The sequence below is a fragment of the Vulpes lagopus genome, chromosome 23 (assembly GCF_018345385.1).
Source record: "Vulpes lagopus strain Blue_001 chromosome 23, ASM1834538v1, whole genome shotgun sequence".
Taxonomy (NCBI): domain Eukaryota; kingdom Metazoa; phylum Chordata; class Mammalia; order Carnivora; family Canidae; genus Vulpes; species Vulpes lagopus.
Window position 1 is genome coordinate 33,645,591 of NC_054846.1, and position 13,680 is coordinate 33,659,270.

Here is a 13,680-nt window from a genome sequence, read left to right on the forward strand (position 1 = left end):
CTTTTTGCTCATTTTTCTATAGGAATTTTTTTTCTAATACTAAAAACATTTCTTTTAATATATTAGGGGAAGTTGCCCTTTTTTTGTGATGTTGCACGTACTTTCATCGTATTGTTTATGTCTTGACTTTGCTTACAGTGTGTTTTGCCATGTAGCAGATTAATTTTGTGTTCATATTTTTAAGTCATAGAAAATTTTTCCTTATATTCCAGTAAGGGATTGACTTACATTTTCTTCTAGTTTTTGTATAATTACTTTGTATGTTACTATGTCTTTGATCCATTTGGAGTTTATTTTTATATGGTATAGGGGCTGGCTAGATCTGATTTTATCTTTGTCTAAATAACTGTCCAATCGTCCCCACACAGTCTATGAAACAGATCATTTTGGCTTCCCCACCCCGTCAAGTAATCTGAGTTACTATCATTATTATATACTAATTTCAGTGTGTAGTTAGACCGGTTTCTGGACTTTCTATTCTAGTCCTTTGGGCTTTTCATGTATCAGTACCACACTATTTCATAGAGGCTTTGCAGTACATTTTAATGTCTGGTAGAGCTAATGTCTCCATCATAGTTCTTCCTTTGCTGTGGTTTCCTGACTATTTTTGTGTTTATTTTTCTGTATAAACTTTAGCATCAATTTATCTAGTTCCAGAAAAAAAAGCTTGCTGTTGTTATTTGGATCACATTACATTTACAAATTGATTTAGGAAAGCTGACATCTTGATGACATTGAGATGTCCTAATCATCCTAATCGTGAATAAGGAATATCTTTCCAGTTCAGGTTTACACTGTTGTCTTTCAGGAGTGTTTCTACGGGATTTTTTTTTTTTTTTTAATGTAGATTTTGAACATTTAAGTTTATTTGTAGGTATTTCAGTCTTTTTTGGTTTCTATTGTAATGCGGTTTGCATTAGGTCTTCTACTTGGTTATTAGTTATGTATGTGGAGGGCATTGATTTTAACCCTTATACCTTATTTATTTCATTGTTAAGTTAGTTTTCATTGATCCTTAGTTCTGGAGTTTAGGGCCTTCAGATATATTTATAACATTATCTGTAGAGATTTATTTTTCTTTTCCAGTTCTTTGGTTATTTTGTCTAATTCATTGGCTCATACTTTCAAAATAATGTTAAATAGTAATGGATGTGGTGGGAGTTTGTTTCTGACTCTATATTGAATGACTCTGGTTTCTCCCCATCAATTAACTGACCAATACCATGTTAAGTATACATTTGTTTCTATTTACTATTAGCTTTTCTAATGTTAGGCTCTTCTTGCATTCTTGGTATAAATATCCTTTTACCGTGGTGTATTTTTCACTTAACGTGGTGTTGGAGTCTGTTTGAAGAAGTCCTAAATAAAATACTAGAATCATGGGCGCCTGGAGCCTCAGTCGGTTAAGCATCTGACTCTTGATTTCTTCTCATGATTGTGACATAGAGCCCTGAATTGGGCTCCTCACAGTGCAGGAAACCTGCTTAAGATTCTTTCTCTTTGCCTCCACCCATCCTCCCTGCACATGCACACCCTCTCTTTCTCAAAAAAATAAAATAAAATAAAATTAGAGGGGTGCCTGGTGGCTCAGTTGGTTAAGCATCTGTTTTCAGCTCAGGTCATGATTCCAGGGTCCTGGGATAGAGCCCCGCATTGGGCTCTCAGCTTGGCAGAGAGCCTGCTTCTTCCTCTGCTGCTCCCCCTGCTTCTGCTTTCTCTCTCAAATAAATAAATAAAATCTTTTTTAAAAAACTAGAATCGATTTCTGTAAGTGATATTACTGTGTGGTTTCATTCTGTCTTTTTTAGGTTTAGATAATCAGTGTTATACTTAATAAGAAACTTGAAATTTTTATTTTCTATTTTCTGAAACAATTTATGTAGTATTGGGACACTGATCTCCAAAAGTTTAATTAGCAGGGTTACTCTGAAACCCTCTGGACCTGGTGCTGTTTGGGCAAGTCTTTTTTTGGTAACTTTCTATTTCTTTATGTCTGCTGTGGTCAGTTTTGGTAAGCAGTGTTATCTTAAAGTATCCATTTCATCTAGGTTTTAAGATTTATTTACATAGAGATCCTCAGACTATTTTTTTGAAATTTTGTCTGCACAGTTTCCTTTTTTGTCATTTTATTCAATATATATGTGCATTCTTTTTACTTTGTCAGCATGTATAACACATATATTCTATTATTTTAACTATGTTCTTACCTTTGTTCTGCAGTTAAATGTGTTGAATGCTCATTTGTTCTTTTGCTAAAGTTCCTCCAGTTATCTCTTGGATGAAGTTCCATCTCCTATTAAATTCTTTAGTAAGGTGTATAGAGTATTCCTGAGTTCTTCTACATTTAAATTTATTTTTTTCTATAAGACTTAATTTTGAAGGAAAGCTTGGCTCGTACATTGTTAAATTTCTTGAAAATATTTCTCCATTTTAATAATTTTTGTACATTATTTTTGAAGTCTAATTTTATTACTTTTTAAAGTAATTTGATTTTCCCCCCTCTGAGGATTTTTTTCCTTTGCCTTTAAACTTGAGTATTTTTACCAAGTCATGTCTTGAAAGTAGATTTTTCTGGGTCAGATTTCCCAGGTATACGTTGAATGCTTTCTGTATGCAGATTTAGATTCTTTAAAAAAAATTTCTAGAAAGATTTTTTGAATTATTTTAAATATTAATTTTGCTCCATTGTTTTCATAAATGGCTCCAGTTATACAATGTTGGATCTCTTGCATGAGTTATGTTTCAGACACTCTTGTTTTGACCCTTTTTGCTACTTCATCTCATTTTCATTCTCTTATTTTCCTGCTTTTCTTCAATGTCTGTTACTAGATTTTCATTCAGATCCATTCTTCCATGAACATTTTGTAATTTGTGCTTAATTTCAGAAATTTGTCTTTTTTTCTCTTACCTCTTCTCTGGATTGATCAATTCTCATTGCCTTTCCTACTGGATTTTTGTGCCATTTTTGTATTTTTGGTTCTAGTTAATATTTGTTTTTAGTATTTCCAAATACTTGAGGATATTTAACTCAATTTGAGATATTACTTTACAGTTTTCTAATGTTTCATGGTTTTTGGTGTGTGTTGTCAGTTTTGTGGGGAGAATGTTCCTCAGCTGAAATGTTGTGATTTGCATTTTGTTGTCCTTCTCCTATAGCTTTGTGTAGAATTGTTTTTTTGTTTTTTTTTTCCTCCTCCCTATTCCTAGGCATTTTGTGGACAGGTTCTTTGTTCATAAATGCCTTCAGCACAAATATTTATTTGTTTGTCTGTTTGTTTATTTATTTATTTATTTATAATGGATGATGGTAGTAGTGAAGGAATTAGGTGGGAATACGTATGTCTTTCTCTCTGGTTTCTTCAGGATCCTTAATTTTCCCTTCTTAACCTTCACTTGCCATATCTCCTGCCATATCTTTCCCTTTCCTGCCACATCTCCACAATGCACCTCTCTTCTCTTCATCTACTTCATCCTCAGAAGCAGTGCTTGCTTGAGCCTGCATTTCCATCGCTGGTCCCCTTCAGTCCCCTTCTGTGTTGCTGCTGATGGGAACTACCAAATTCCAGTGTTCGGTATTTTGTCACTTGATTTGGACTGGGGGTGATTTTTTTTTTTTTTTTCTGTGTCCTCTCGTCCCTTTTCTTTTCCATGGAGTCTCTTAAGTTTCTCCTCTCCTGTGCAGTGTAGCTATAGGTTTGCGAGAGGCAGTGGGAGCTCTGTTGGATTAGACATTTATTTGTTTAATTTGCAGGTAATTTGAAATTTGTGGTATTCAGTCTCCCGGTAATGCTGAGGATGGGGGGTGGGGTCATGTGTAGCTTTATTTGCACTCTGATTTTCGTATTTTTGAGAGAGAGAGGGAGAGAGAGAGGTATTCAGGCTGCTACCATTACCCTCCTGAGTGAGAAATTCTAGAGGAGCGTTTTAAAATTCAGATTCTTAGTCCTAAGGACTGCTTCTCTTGGTATGAAGTGAGGCCTAGAACTCTGTATTTATTTTGAAGCTCTTTAGATGATTTGGTTACACAGCTAGTTTGGGAATTGCTTGCCTTGGACCAGGGATCAACAAACCTGTTCTATAAAGAGTCAGCTGTTAAATGTTTTAGGCTTTTGAGAGCATGACCAGTCTTTATTGCATATCCTTTCTTTTTTTAAACAACCCTTAAAACTATTTTTTAAAAAATATCATTCTTAGCCTTAGGCCTTGCAAAAACAGGCTGCGGGCAATTTTGGTTAACTCCAGTTTAAGAACATCTTCAAATGTCTCTGAACTTGGCTTGAGAGTTCATGTAATGTTTACTTTTTTCTGAGCACCTGAAAGTTTTTTTTTTGTTTGTTTGTTTGTTTTTTAATGCTGTAAGCAACTTTGGATCTACTCACTAGTGTAAACCAAGATAGGGGTTCCAGTGCAGGCCTTCATGTGGAAGTAGCAATATGCAATGGCAAATGTAAATGTAGATGTTACTGAGTAGCTGCTTCAACAACAAAAGAACTTTATATAATCCCTGTAAAACACCTGATTTGACAAAATACTGCATTTTGATAGGTGCCGAGTATATTGACTACCACACTGTGTGTCAGTACAGGAATGAGGAGCTTTTGGAGGATATGTAAATTGCAGATATCTTTCCAGAGTTATTTAAATTTTAAGAATTTATACCAAATTCTTTTGACTTTTTGCACTGCTGATATTGAGCTTCTCTGGCAGTATACAGGTTCAGTTGCTTCTTAAGGCAATTCTTGATTTGTGTAAGACAGACGCAAAATAGCTTCCTATTCCCATGACCAGAGGGCATGTTTTTAGTCTTAAAGCTGTTACCATATTGTCTAAATGTATTGGAGAAGGTGCATGAAATCTTAACTGTATGGCTGACTATCTCTACCACTTCTGATTCTCCAGCAGTTACTTTTAAACAGGCTTTTCTGTGTAAGACTCACTTAAGGAGCTAAGAGATCATTCTGGAAGGGTAAGTATGAATAACAGCATGGAGGTGAGGAGGAGTAAGGCTTAATTAGCAGGCTCATTACTCATTGAGCCATTTCTGAATGTCAGTCACTGACAGATTCTCTTTCCACCCTCCAAAAGAAAACATGAAATAGAGGTCAAATGGCCACTTTTTAAAAAATGCCTTTATTAAACCTCTAGAGTCACATTTAATCCTTCTGTATTCCGTGAAAGGATTGGTTTCCATTGTAGAGTCACTTAAAAAAATTATTTATTATGAAAGACACAGAGAGGGGCAGAGGGAGAAGCAGGCTCCTCACAGGGAGCCCAACCTGGGACTCTATCCCAGGTCTCTAGGATCACCCCCTGGACTGAAGGCGGTGCTAAACCGCTGAGCCACCCGGGCTGCCCAATTGTAGAATCACTTTGGTTTGAAACATGGGGTCAAAAAAAAAAGTACTCTCTTAGTCACCTTTATTTTTGGTCACAAGTCACCTTATTTATCTACATTATTCACTGATGAAGTCAGCATTTAAAAGTCTTTCACATAAACTCTTAGTTTGTGTGGGGAGGCGGGGTAGTTAGTAGGTTTGTAATTTTGCCTGATGCAACGTCCTTGACTCCTCCACTATTTTAAAGATGTTATGATTTTCATTTCCTTACCTAACAAGAAAAGAGGACACAACTAGTTAACAGTTTCATTCCCTCTTCCTGCAACAGGGTCCATTTTTCATAGATGCAAGAGTGATCTCAGAACACAGATCATACCATAGCATGTTGTAATTAATTATCAAACGCAAAAAAAAAAAAATATCAAACGCTTTGCCACATCCTGCAGGGGCCTCACTCCGAATCTGGCCCTTTCCAACTCTCCCAGCTTACCCGCTGTGGGTCTTTGCTCCGGGCTCTGTGCACCAGCCCCGTTGGTTAATCAAGGGCTAGTTTATTCAGCTGAGCTTGGGAATGAATGTACCTGGTGGCACCTCTTACCTATCTGATCTCTGATCCGTGAGTTGTACAAGTAACGTTTTTTTAAACGTTAAAGGAGGAACATTTCAGCGTTAAGGATAAACCTAATAGTCTCTCTCTCTCTCTCTCTCTCTCTCTCTCTCTCTCAAGAACATTGTTTTCTATTCAGTTACCTTTTTAAAATGTTTAATATTTAGTCCTATGAATTAGGTAATGAGGAGTTGCATTTACCGAGACTTTTGTTTGATTACCAGAAAACGTGAAGATGGCTTTTGCTTCTCGTTTTTAACAGGAGCATGCTTTGTGTGCTTTCTCATAAGAACGACTGAGTTGAGATTTCTTTAGACTTCACCATGAAGTTTCCTTGACTGTTGCCCCCCACACAGAGGGAGCTCTTCTGGTGTTTCAGTCTTGCATGGAACCCCTAGAGTCCCCTGAATATATAATCACGTGCTCTAAAACTGGCTATTTCCTCAGTATCAAAGGACCTATTCAGGCAAATCATTCTTTTCCTCAATTAGTTTCTCCAGGAAACTTGAAGATCCACTGCTGCCTTCCTTACCTATTTATTGTAATGGTAACCAGACAGGGTTAGGTTGAATTTACAGTGAACTGAAACCTTTTAGGTTTGTGTTTTGTTTTTCCCCAGATTTCTCTATTCTGTACTTACATGTGGCCTTTTCCCCCCTCTAAAGAAATCTAAGTGCAGAATTTAACATTTATACGATTTTACCTTACTTCCTTTTTGTTTTGCGCATCAAACATGCAGTCTGCCACCAGTCTAGGAGATCTCCCCTAGTTGTGGCATCTGAAAATGGTGTGTCTTCCATGTTTTCATTTAGGTTTTTGATGGAAAAACAGTGGATGAACATATAATTTAATTGATAGTCTACTCCTGGTGAAATTATGAATAGCCACATCTGATTTTCTGATACTGTAGAGAAGAAATGAACACTGGTGCCATTTAGTACCAGGAGAAATAAGCGAGGACAAAAAGAATGGAAGGAACCACTTCATGTATTTTCAAGGAAGTGTAAGTAGTATTTCCGCCAGTACAGTTTTCCTGTGAAGATAGTAGAGGAAGTAGATTTGTTCTGTGGCATTTTCAGCCCTAAAATGAGTAAAGTCTAAGTGTCATTATAAGCTTGGTCCTGTGTTCTTCCATTTAAGGTATGGTGAATCAGATATTGCCATTAGTGAGTTAGGAGGAGAATATTTGAAAGATAAATTAATCTCAGTTGGAAACTCTTTCTTAAAATGTTCATTAGTGTGCTAGAAAGATTTGGGGAGGGTATAATCACTGCCTCCCACTTCCCAGCACACAATCGAAATTAAACTCCTGTGGATAAATCACTCAAAACAGCTGGGCTCTGCATAGGAGTACCTCAAAAACTGGGCCCTGAATCCATGAAAAATACAAGGTGTTTAATGTCCTGCAGGGTCTGTATTCAGTATCATTTGGCAGTGATAAAGAAAGCTATCTGTTGGTTCTTTATTGCTTTCCTGGCACTATTGGGTATATGAAGTACTTGTTACTATTCAAAGTGGTGAAATACTTTTTAGACTGACGCTGTGATTGGGTTTTTTGTTATTTTGATTTGGTTTTGTGGTGATGGTGGTGGTGGTGGTTTTTGGTTTTGGGAGGGTTCTGAATATTTTTTTGATTCATAATGGTTCCTATGGAGTTTTCTTCTAAGGAGAACTTGTGACTCAAAGTTGTTAAACCCCTAGAAAACCAAAAAACACTTTATTTTTGTTCTCTAATAATAATAACTAAAAATGACTGCTTTGTAAATCTGGGAATTATAATTGTTTTATGTGAATTTAGAAGGGTAATTACCTTAAGAATGTGGGAGAGAGAAAATTTTGTTTTATGTGAATGTGGCAGCAGGTCTACAACTAATAAGCTCCACCTATTTGCAACTTCTGTACCTTTGGCAAAATAAAAGTGGTGCCTTAGAGAAGACTTTGTGTTCCCCAGACTTTGCATATGTACCACTTTGTTACTCTTTTAATGTAAATGATATCTACAAAAACAGCAAAGTAGAAACACTCCTCTCATTAAAAATTGTAGTAAATGTTTATTTTTCAGTTCTTTTGTAGAACATTATAATTTTTAAATGAGCATCCCAGGTCATGCGGTTATATCAGATACTGACACACACAGTCTAACAAAAAATATCACCAGTAATTCTGCAACCATAAGCTTTGTAAACTGTCTGTATTTTTTTTTTTTTTTTCTGCAGTGCTTGCTGTGGTTCTGGGTATCCCAGGTGAATTCAGGAAATATTTATTGTTGAGAGTAAATGGAAAACTTTTGGTTTTAGCCTTTTATTCTGTACTTTCTGGGATGTCCCAAGAGCTCCTGCAGTGAGAGAGGGGAGATCAGGAGGTTCTCTACCCACTACCCATCTACAGCTTGGATTCTGTGTTTTACATCCTAGGCACTCACAAGCAATGGATTAGCTGCCGGAAAAGTCAACACCTTCCTATGAATTACCCCTTTCCCGCAGTGAAAAACATTTTGATGACAGTAAATCTCTGAGGTTGTAAAAATAAATCTTTTGGCCTATATAGATTTAAGTATTCTTTAAGTAACATTATTTTCTCAGAACCTTTTATCATTTGTTTTTGAAATAATTATACATAAAAGTGAGTCCTGACTAGTTAGGGCTCTGAGGTAAAAGTAGTATCCTCTCCCAGAAGATAAATAGCATACCTAACCACTAGAATCGTAATGGAGCATGGGCAACCTAGAAAGGACTCTTTTCCTTCATGTTTCTAATATTGGTAACCAGTGGTTGGATCACGTGAAATATTTTGATGATCATGAACTTGAGTTGTGGCCACTTTTCTGGAATGTAGTAAAAAATGCTTCATTGCTTCAGTTGTGAATTATCTAACAGTGGTTGGGAAGGGTATAAATTGAATATTTGCATACTTTTTCTAGCATTAGAAAATAAAGTTAAATAGTACTCAGTTCATGTAGTGAAAATTTAAGTGCCTGCCTTGTGCCAGACTGCACACTTTTAATTGTGAAAAGCGAGAGCATAAGCCTCATTGCTAGAACAAATTGAGGTTTTCTAGTCTTTTTTGAAGAATTCTCTTCTTGGTATGTAAGCTCGACATTACCTTTTCCTTTTTTAAGCCTGTTTTTATATGTTTATATGTTTATAACATATAACGCTTTTCATATAATGAGCTTCAGCAAATATTGATTGTAATGAAATTTCCTGATCTGTTCAACATAGGATCCTTTAGAATTAAAATTCCCAGAAAATTTTTGTGACAGATAATTGTGCTGAAGTTTTGAGTGGGTGAACATCTCAGAGAAGTCAGGTACCATGCCTCTGTGAATGTACGTGCAAAAATTGGGTAGAGTGGTGAGAAGCAAACCACACTGGCTGGGGGTGAATTCCAGCTTTGCTGTACAAATTACTTACTAAAATGGAAAGTAATGGTACCAATCTCATAGGACCACATGGTAAATTAAAATACTATGGAAGTGTTAGTTGGTATTGTTGCTGTCTTCATGATAATCATTCAGCTTCCAGTGAAATTGATAGCACAGTGTTTTCTATATAGTAAATATCCAAAATTGGGTGGTTTTTCTTTTACATTTGGCAACAAACCAAAGAGGTACTTTGAAGTGTTTTTGCTCTCAGATACACTTTCAGAGAATTTGCTTTTAATGCTACCTGTGGCCAAAGGTTCCTTCCCACCCTTAACTGTCCATTCTTGTATTGGCCCAAATACTTTATTTTGCATTTTCTGGCTAGTTCTGAAAATTTCTAGTGAGACACAGTCTTGAATCCTATATGAACTTAATGCCCACTTTTTTTTTCCCTCCCTCCCTCCAAATTATTAAAAGAATCAAATGACTTATATTTACTACAATTACAATTAAATAATAATACAATTGTAGTTTCACATATATCCCTTCCAAAAGAATGTATTCTGTACAGAAAGGGATGATTATCTTGTTCTCCACTGTGTCCTCAACCTATCCCTCAGATACACCTTGAATGAAGAAAGTGTTTGAATGTCTCTGTCTTTTCATGCTAGTCTTAGTAAGGGATCACAAATGAATGTACTTGAATGTTGGTCTTCTGTAACTAGGCTCATTGAGGAGGTATGCAGTTTATAGATTGAGTTAGAAAAATGCAACTTTACGACCTTGAATAAATGAGAAATGAGGTATAGGCTGTTACTGATTCTGTACTGCCTGAGTATAATCTGAAGGGCATGGTGACCCGATGCTAGGTATAACACCCACTGTGCCACTGTTTTTACTCATGCCATACTCATATAATTTGCATTTCTTAATGTGTGTCATTTAAAAGTTCCTAATCAGTTATGCTAAGTGAAATAAGTCAGAAAGATAAATACCATATGATTTAATACATATGTGAAATTTAAGAAACAAATGAGCAAATGGAAAGAAGAGGCAAACTAAGAAACAGACTCTTAACTATAGAGAACAAACTGTTGGTTACCAGATGGGAGGGTGTGTGTTGGGGGGGTATGGGTGATATAGGTGATGGGGATTAAGGAGTGCACTTGTTGTGATGAACACCAGGTGTTGTGTGGAAGTGTTAAATAATAACTATATTGTATATCTGAAACTAAAATTACACTGTATGTTAATTGGAATTTAAATAAAAGCTGAAAGAAAAAGTTTCCAATCATGGATGGTACATATAAGGCCACTTGCCCTTATCATGAGGATGGCTCTCCTTAAGCTTTGAATTAAAATTCAAATTTTAATAAAGGAGTAATAAAGGAGAAATGTTGGATGCTTATGAGAGGCATGTTATGCAGGATATTACATTCATTCTTTTTTCATCCTATGGCAGCCTTTAAGGAGTTGATAGCAACAATTCTAATATTTATTTCTAGACTTGGTCTATAACTCTTACGTATGACAGAGTCTGAAAATCCATGTTATAGAGAGAATAGAACGGATAAATACAAGATTTGGAAGGAAAAGGAATTGAGCTACTCGCTGGATATTGGAGAGAGTGAGAATCAGAGGTGTTTTTGAGCTTAAGTGGTTGACACTTAGAAACAGGAAAGAATAGAACAGTGTTTCCTAAAGTATTCTGTGAAACACTGGTTCCAGGAGATATTAATAGGAGCTCCATGGAAAAAAAGAGTGGTTAAAAATAAGTTCAGGAAATGCTACATATAATATTTCCCTCTTGTAAATTCACAAATGTGCAAGGCTATGAAAAGTTTGACTAAAGAAACCTATGTACTGTGCTGACCTTTTCACATCATAGCTATTACCATACTATAAATTAGCCTTCCCTAAGACACCAGTTTGGAAAAGGCTGGTCTAGAGGAATTTGGCTTTTGGTAATAGGAATGGGGAGTTTTGAGGTTTGAACTTGAGGTTAGAACTAAAAATTAAATTATCATCAAGGTTTTGGAGATGAGAGAGAAATGAGACTTGAAAGTATAGTTTCATAGGCACACTGAATGGAAGCAGGAGACAAAACTTGGAAAAGAAAACACTAGTAACCTGTTAAAACCCTGACCCTAAGACTGTTGCATTCCATGTAGGTCTTTCAGATAAAGGCACAGCTTTTCAATATATCACGTATATAAAAATATCATACTAGGCTGAGAGAGAAGCAGGCTCCATGCAGGGACCCCGATGTGGGACTCGATCCCCACGCCCTGAGCTGGAAGGCAGACGCTTAGCCACCGAGCCACCCAGGCGTCCCGTTATACTAGATTCTGTATAATCCATAGTAGTCAGATAATGAGGACATAGGCAGTGTTTATAATTACGGATCTACAGTCCTAACTTTGAGTACTGATAAGAGTAGGGGACCCCAGACTTTGCTGGGATGGATGCAGAAGCAGAAAGTAGATGGCAGAGAAGAAGGAATGCTCAGAGAGGAGGGTGAGGGGGACTAGAAATTGATAGGGAGCCATAGGTGTTAGATAAGAAAGGTTTAAGATAATAACAACTATTTATACATAAGAAAAGTGAGCTCAAGGAATAAGAGAAATGATTTGCTTAGGATTAGGATTAGTACAGTAGAGTCAGGATTAGGATCTTGTCCCTTCCTTATTGCCTCTTCTGTACTCTATAGAGACTTTAGAAAGGAAGAGATTGCTAATGATGATGTTGAGACATCTCTTCTCCTGGGAGAATGAAGATTGACTATCCCCCCAAAGGGCCCTCCCAGGATGGGAGTTGTATCCCTTAGTAGATTTACCATGGCAGAGTGTCTGAGATTTTCAGGCTTTGAAACCCAGTTCATCTAAACTCTAATAATTGATTTTTTTGGTCAGGCTCATATTATCAAAGCTCATGAGATGGATATAAAAATCACAATGTCAAGTTATTTAATTTACAGTAAGACAAAACAAAACCTGCCTCTGCAAACAGACTCTCAGGTCTTGGCTAGCACATTCCCTTCCCTATAGATTTGCCACATGGGAAGCCACATTATAATTAGAAGGTTGCTGAGTGAGTATATAGGCAGCACAAGTAGTATAGTATGTTTGGAACGTTTAATGTAGTCAGGCTGTTCTTAACCTCTCACAGACCTAGTTACTTCACCTAGGACTTGGGAGCAATAATAACACATTGTTCAGAGTGTTTGGGAGCATTAGGTAGAGTTAAACCGTAAATGTTCTGCTCTTAATTCTGATAACTCAAAAGAAAAAGAAAATCTGAGAACTAATATCAGTGTTATAATTCTTTACAGGATACAAATACTATTGGAATTTCATTGTGGTTTAGAATACTCTCTTCTAAACAGTGCTTAATGAGAAAGGCCACATTTTCTTTTTCTGTTCTAATGATTGTCCTTTGCCTGGGCTTTCCTGGTTGACCAGTCCATTTCTGATTGTGAGGCATTTTTATTTTTTTTCCTCCATTAAGTTAAATTGACTCATTCTGTCTAGCTAACGTTGGATCTTGAGTCCTGGGTTCCATTTTGTTCTTACTTAATCTTGCTCTTACTTAACCTGGATGCTCAGCTCAATTAATTGTATTAGGTTCAGCCATATGAAACTGCTGATACTGTACTGGTTTTCATCTATAAAAATAGCAGTCTCATATGGCTTAATCTAATATACTAGTTTTAACATTTAATTCCTCCCAGATGGTCCCAACAGTTCCTATTATGAGAGAGTAAGTCTGTTGACAGTGCGTGAAGCTTTTCCTTTCCATGCAAAGGGCTGTACCATTTTGCTCCTTTTCTGGTGATCAAGTTCTGAGAAAGTTGTATCATTGTTATGTGTGCTTGTGTCTTTTGTGTAGTGTGCCATTTTTCTTCTTCTCTTTACATTTGTTCTTTTTTTTTTTTTGCTCAGGCCAGCACTGAAGATATGAGAATGATCATTTGTACTTGATAGTTCCTAGTGCATTTTTAAACTAAAGATTATTAAGCCAGTGAATGCTGCTCAGTATACATTCTATGCATGGTATAACCTAGATCATAGGTATTAAAAACTTTAAGAACTGTTCCTAGTTTTTTTTTTTTTTTTTTTTCTGTTCCTAGTTTTGATAGGGATATTGTAGGTCAGTATCAGAGTTGGCAAATTCTTTTGTTGCACTGCAGTTTTAATAAAATGCAGATAGATCAAAGTCAATGCCTAACAGTTGAAGAGAAATCCTTTGGTTTTATATTCTTAAATAACACCCAAAGCATTTAGGAAAGAAATTAATCTGTAGCTTACTCTGACAAATTAACTCTCTTCTTTATTTTCTGGTTTGTGTCTATTTATACTATGTGAATTCTGCAT

At 36.2% G+C, this 13,680-nt stretch overlaps 1 protein-coding gene across 7 annotated transcripts in view; it reads left to right on the top strand.

Moving 5' to 3' along the window:
- ATP2B1 (ATPase plasma membrane Ca2+ transporting 1) overlaps positions 1–13,680 on the top strand; it is a 128,493-nt gene that overhangs the window by 25,359 nt on the left and 89,454 nt on the right. Inside the window, exon 1 of one of the 7 annotated variants that reach the window (XM_041738070.1) lies at positions 6,813–6,946. The exons of the other annotated variants lie outside the window; for them this stretch is intronic. The gene's annotated coding sequence lies outside the window, so the exon portion shown is untranslated. Of the gene's footprint in view, positions 1–6,812; positions 6,947–13,680 lie in introns of those variants that run through there. 7 annotated transcript variants of the gene reach the window in all.